Consider the following 6,000-nt stretch of genomic DNA (forward strand, 5'->3'; position numbering starts at 1 on the left):
TGCAGCAATTATCATTTTGAAACAAAGCTCCCATTTGTGTCAGTGCTGCCCCAGATGCTGTTTTCTGCAATGCAGAAAGAGAAGATTTCATGGACATTGCAACTGGGAAGGGGCATCATAAACTTTTCCTCCATGCAAGCTGCTTTCTTGATAACATCTCCCAGCAATGCCCGGTATTTAATTTTTTAAAACACATGGTGCGATCGCTAATCACATAATTAACCATCATGCATAGTTATGCCCTGAGATGCATCTGTTTATCATACTGCAATAAAGGCTCCTTCCTCACCCATTGCATTTATTTTTGTCTCCTTTGCAAGAAGGCCCAGATTTCCAAGAGTAGGAAAGGATTACCGTATTTTTTGCTCTATAAGACTCACTTTTTCCCTCCTAAAAAGTAAGGGGAAATGTGTGTGCGTCTTATGGAGCGAATGCAGGCTGCGCAGCTATCCCAGAAGCCAGAGCAGCAAGAGGGATTGCTGCTTTTGCTGCACAGCGATCCCTCTTGCTGTTCTGGCTTCTGAGATTAAGAATATTTCTTTTCTTGTTTTCCTCCTCCAAAAACTAGGTGCGTCTTGTGGTCTGGTGCGTCTTATAGAGCGAAAAATACGGTAACTAAACATGAATATCTGTACCCAATGGATGGCCTCCAATGCTGCTCAGATAAAAATAGGTACATGTGCTTTGCATTAAGAAAGAAGGATCACCTCCTCATGTTGGTGAGGCAACAAGCAAGAAGTGTGAGGCAGTCAGGTAGGGAGGCACAATTCATCCAGAAGTCTCTGGTGCAAGCTCTGTTGAAATAAAAAGGAGTTGTGCAAGAACTTAGCAAAGTCAATAATGCCTATGGAGTCCAGAGAGAAAAGAAATCCTGATAACACTTTACTCAGAAAATTGAACCAAATAAAATATATAATAAGAGAATAACAGAGAAGTTTGTCTTTCTTGCTTCAGGCCTTGCACATAGCAGGGAGATAGTCAACCAAACATAATGAGGAAAAGCTCCCTCGGAACTATATAGCCAATCAGAGCATGTGCTACCTCAGCAAACATTATGCCATTTTATCTTGTTGCTAAGCCGCACCTCCACGCATCCTTCTCTTGGCTAACTAAACATTAATAGAATTAACTCTTAAGTTACAAACTGAATGATCCATGCTGTTGCACTTCCAGCAATTAAAAGATTTGCCATTGTGGTGTCATTCAGATATGTGCTACTGAATTTGAGTAATAAATGGGCTCCACAAGTAGATTTGTGAATCCATCCATAAAAGAAGTGGTCCAAAGTGACCTAAAGCTCCCAGGATCTGGTGGGCTCTACCAGCAGTTCCGAAGTTTCACTCTCATTCTAAGACTTTGCTTGAGATACAAAAAAGTAATGTCAAACTAATATCTTCATTAGGACCAACTGAAATGTCAGACAGTAGAAGTCGTAGAGATCATAGAATCATAGAGTTGGAAGGGATCCCATGGGATCCCTTGCAATGCAGGAGTCCTGCCCCCAGCCGCCCCTGGGTGGGTTTGAACCACCAACCTTCTGGTTAACAGCCAGATGCACTGACTCACTGCACTACCTCCCGCAGGGTCAGCTCTACCGTTCTGCAGAACTGGAGCACTCCACTTAGCAGGTGGAGATATACAGTGGTACCTCAGGTTAAGTACTTAATTCGTTCTGGAGGTCTGTTCTTAACCTGAAACTGTTCTTAACCTGAAGCACCACTTTAGCTAATGGGGCCTCCTGCTGCCACTGCGCCGCCAGAGCCCGATTTCTGTTCTCATCCTGAAGCAAAGTTCTTAACCCGAGGTAGTATTTCTAGGTTAGCGGAGTCTGTAACCTGAAACATATGTAACCTGAAGTGTATGTAAGCTGAGGTACCACTGTACTGCAAAACTTTGGTACAGATCTTATCAGCAATTCATCTATTACTGTAAGTGGCAATTGGCTGAGTCACCCTGAAGAGGGAGAAATATCACACTGTCTGTGGTGTGTCACAGGAATTGCTTTTGTTGTTGTTGTTGTTTTTCATTGGCCCTGGGCTATAATTTCTTTACCTATAAGAGGGGTGGGGGGATAATAAGCCTGGGCTGTTCCTTCGACTCTTCAGATTTCTGTGCCTCTAAGCACAGCACATCCAATGCCGAAGTCTTTGAAAACAGGAGAGGAAGGGTCTTTAGGTGTGGCCACCGTTGCTGTTTCCAAAGGTAAGGCCCCAGCCAATTTGCTTCCCATTTATTTGGTTAGTTCCATTCATTTATTTTCCTCACCTGTGTCTTTCGTCAGCTGTATCCCAGTCAGGAAAACCGCAGGAGCAGCCATCTCTTATGAGGAAGATCCAAAGCACACAAGAGCAGCCTCCAAGAAAGCAGGGTCCCCAGGGAACCTGACTTTCAGCCCTGCTAAATGCTTTGCCTGCCTCAGCAACTCCCATTCGACTTGGCTGTTTCCTCCTTTCCTTTCAGCAGCGCCAGCTCTCCTGATTCGTGTCTGGACTGTCCAGCAATGTTCTTCAATAAAACACACACATGTGCAAAAATGTCCCGGATTTCTTTTTTTAAGGCTGATATAACAACAACAAAAGAATTTTTTGGTTACCTGCCAGCCTCTTTTTTATTTTATTACTTATTCATTTACACATCGCCTTCCATGTGAGTCCCGAGGCGACCTACATAAAAACAATTAAAACACAGGAACGTAGAAAGCAGCCTTATACCTGTCTATCTAGCTCAGTATTATCTACATGGACTGGCAGAAGATCTCTCTGGGGTTCATTCTTCCAGCCCTACCTGAAGATGCCAGGGATTGAACCTGGAATCTTTTGCATGCAAAGCAGATGGTGTACTACTGACCTACAGCCACTTTAAAACTTGAAAGAAAGCTTTGAAAAGAGTACAGTGGTACCTCGGTTTTCGAACGTAGTCTGTTCCAGAAGACCATTCGAGTTCCGAAACGTTCGGAAACTGAGGCGCAAAGGGCGGCCTGCAAATGTAATAGAGAAAATTGAGAAAAATAACAAATACACTCAGTGGAAGCTGTTCGACTTCCGAGGCGTGTTCAGAAATGGAAGCATTTGCTTCTGAGTTTACAGCATTTGAAAACTGAAACTTTCATCAACAGAGCTGTTTGAGAACCGAGGTACCACTGTACCAAAAAATACAGCTAATGATAGGTTTTAAAATGATACAGAATGAACACATAATTTGTTATTATTTTATTTATTAAATTTCTATACAAGGAGCAGTTTACAATATAAAAATGCATACCATAGTAACAAACAATAACAATATCCTCCGTATAGTTTAAAAGGCCATAGATTAATTAGCCAAAGGTCTGGGAGAAGAATAACGTTTTCGTCTGGCACCGAAATATATATAACGAAGGCACCAGGCGAGCTTCCTTGGGGAGAGCGTTCCACAAGCCAGGAGCCACCACAGCAAAGGCCTGTTCTCATGTTGCCACCCTCTGGACCTCTCATGGAGGAGGCACATGAAGAAGGGCATCAAATGGTGATTGCAGGATCTGGCTCAGTTCATGTGGGGAGAGGAGACCTTGGAGTATTGTGTTCCTGAGCTGTTTAAGGCTTTATGGGTCAAAACCAGCCCTTTGAACTGGTCCTGGAAACAAATTGGCAGCCAGTGCAGTGTTGGTGTTATATGTTCAAATTGTCTTGTCCCAGTAAGCAACCTGGTCAATGAATTTTGCACCAGGTGAAGTCTCCGAAAAACATGTCAAAACAAAAATGCCACCTGTTGTTTCTGGAAAGTTCAAACAGTGGGCACCTACCATATCTCAACAGGGATGTTGTTCCACAGAACAGGGTAGTCCCAATGAGACCCCTGCTGCAAATTGCTATGGAGCGGACTTCTGATTAAGACTGAAAGAATCTGCCCACCGCAGTTCTCCTGAGTTTCTACTTTTTCCAGTTTTAAATTCATGGAAATTTTCTGGCATTTTAGGGCTCATTTTTGTATGACATTTTGACAAAAATACACATCTTTGCAAGGAACTTCTCCTGATATATCAATTTTTGTACACATTGTTTGGTTAGACAGCTCCACCACAGTGCAAATCTTGAAGGACAGGTGTGTTTTGGTTCACATATTGGTCTGAGAAGTGAAAATTAGGTAGTTTCTCATTGAAATGCAAACAAAATCGACTTCCTCCACCATTCCTGCAAAGTTCTGATATTTTAGGGACTTTAATGAGAAACTTGTCTGTAAAGTCACGCATTTACTTGGACAAAGAGCAATAAAACTCAGCCTCAAAATTAGCTTCTTTGCCTTTTTGTGGCTGCGCGGTAGCCAGGAGATCAACAGGTGCCATTTTTCTCCTCATGACAGCTCCATGACGGGGAAAACTGCAGCAGTCGACTGTTTCCCTGTTGTTTTATTTTATTTCTTTACTTAACCCTGCAGCTCGCCTCATCCTGAAGGCAATCGGTTTAAAAAGAATATAAAATATCCCAACCGAAATGAAAAGCAGCTGTTTTATGGTTTCAAGGCCCAGGAAACCTCTGTCAGGAAAGGAATTATTAGCCCTGCAACTCCTCCCCCCTCATCTCTCTGAAGTCAGTTGATACAGATGTAGGCCTGAAATTGCCAGGTGCCTCAAGGAGGGCGGGAGCCATTTTGTCAAGCTGGACATCCAATGAAGCTGAATGTGGGATGATTCAAGACAGACAAAAGAAATGCATAGCTAGATGATGGAATTCACTTCCTCGAGAGGTAGTGATGGCCACCAACGGGGATGGATTAAAAGGGGGATTAGACAAATTCATGGAGGATAAAGATGTCATTGACTACTAGCCACAAAATGACTATGTTCTGCCTCAACTGTTAGAGGCAATGTACCCCTAAGTACCAGATGCTGGGAGTCACAAGTGGGGAGAGCACTCAGGGGGCATTTGGTTAGTCACTGTGAGAACAGGATGCTGGACGACATGGGCCATTGGCCTGATCCAGCAGGCTCTTAGGTTCTTATGTTATGAGGCTAAAATACTGCTCTGAGCTCCTTGAGTGGAACGGTGGGATATAAAATGAATATACCTTGGATTAAACACACACATACTGTACATACAACAACCCTGCATACAGAAAAAGAAGAAAAAGCCTAGGTCTCTCCCCATATGCCGGTACCAAGAAGAGTATAGTGAAGGCGCCCACTTCATCTCAATAGGCAGGGAGTTCCAAAGTGCAGGCGCTGCCACACGAATCAATCAAGTTCTTACAAATGTGGAATGGGCATTATATGGCACCTGTAGTAGCGCTGTGCTTTTTCTATGCCTTCCCATTCATCCTTGGCTCATTCCACACTTTCTGATGCATTTCCATGTGTGGCTGGAGCTGATGGTCAAAACCTTGGTGAAGGTTGGGATAGCAGGTGATGGGAGAGAACCTTCTTTGCCTGAGATCCTAGAGAAGTACTGCTGGTCATAGTAGGTAAGACTGGACTAGTCTGACCTGGTGGAAGGCAGCTTCCTCTCTTTCAGAGTTTACCTTGCTTCCCCCTGCCTGGCCCTATGCCCAGTTTGTGCTCAATGTGCTGTTGTCCAGTTGGAGATGCCAAGGTGCCCCAAGACATGGTGGGTCTGTGTTCTCATACAGCAATACACCCCTTTCTATCAGTGGAGCAGCAGTGGAGACTGGTCCATTGGGGAAAAGGGGCCTCTACCCCATCATCTCAAACCAGTCCCCACTTTCTGGCCTTTCTGCTTGCAACCAGTATGGGGTGGGTGGGGTGTCATTACCTGTCACTCTCCTCCTCCTTAGTCTCCATGATGCCCTAGCAGAACTCAGCAGGGAGGAGGATAGGGACAAAACCAGAATTATTTGCCTCTGCTTGTCATTTGCTCTGGCTCTGCCAGTCATTGGCCCCATCTGATTCTGGCCTCCCTGCCTTCTGTCCCACTAGTTCCAACAGGCAACAGCCACCTCTGCACAGCAGTGAGGCCAGCAGGTAACAAATATGGAGTGTGCTGTGAAAAGCCGAGGCAGGTGGAACCC

General features: G+C 44.4%; 1 long non-coding RNA gene across 1 annotated transcript; it reads right to left on the reverse strand.

Annotated features, from left to right (window-relative positions):
* Positions 1 to 2,091: 2,091 nt before the first annotated feature.
* LOC310664777 lies at positions 2,092 to 5,763 on the reverse strand. Its single transcript, XR_014505056.1, has 4 exons — positions 5,745 to 5,763; positions 2,900 to 2,977; positions 2,594 to 2,663; positions 2,092 to 2,505 (listed from the first exon to the last, which is right to left on the reverse strand). It is a non-coding gene; the product is annotated as an uncharacterized lncRNA (long non-coding RNA).
* Between the last annotated feature and the right edge of the window lie 237 nt (positions 5,764 to 6,000).

Source organism: Podarcis tiliguerta, assembly GCF_965153285.1.
Source record: "Podarcis tiliguerta genome assembly, chromosome: 14".
Classification (NCBI taxonomy): domain Eukaryota; kingdom Metazoa; phylum Chordata; class Lepidosauria; order Squamata; family Lacertidae; genus Podarcis; species Podarcis tiliguerta.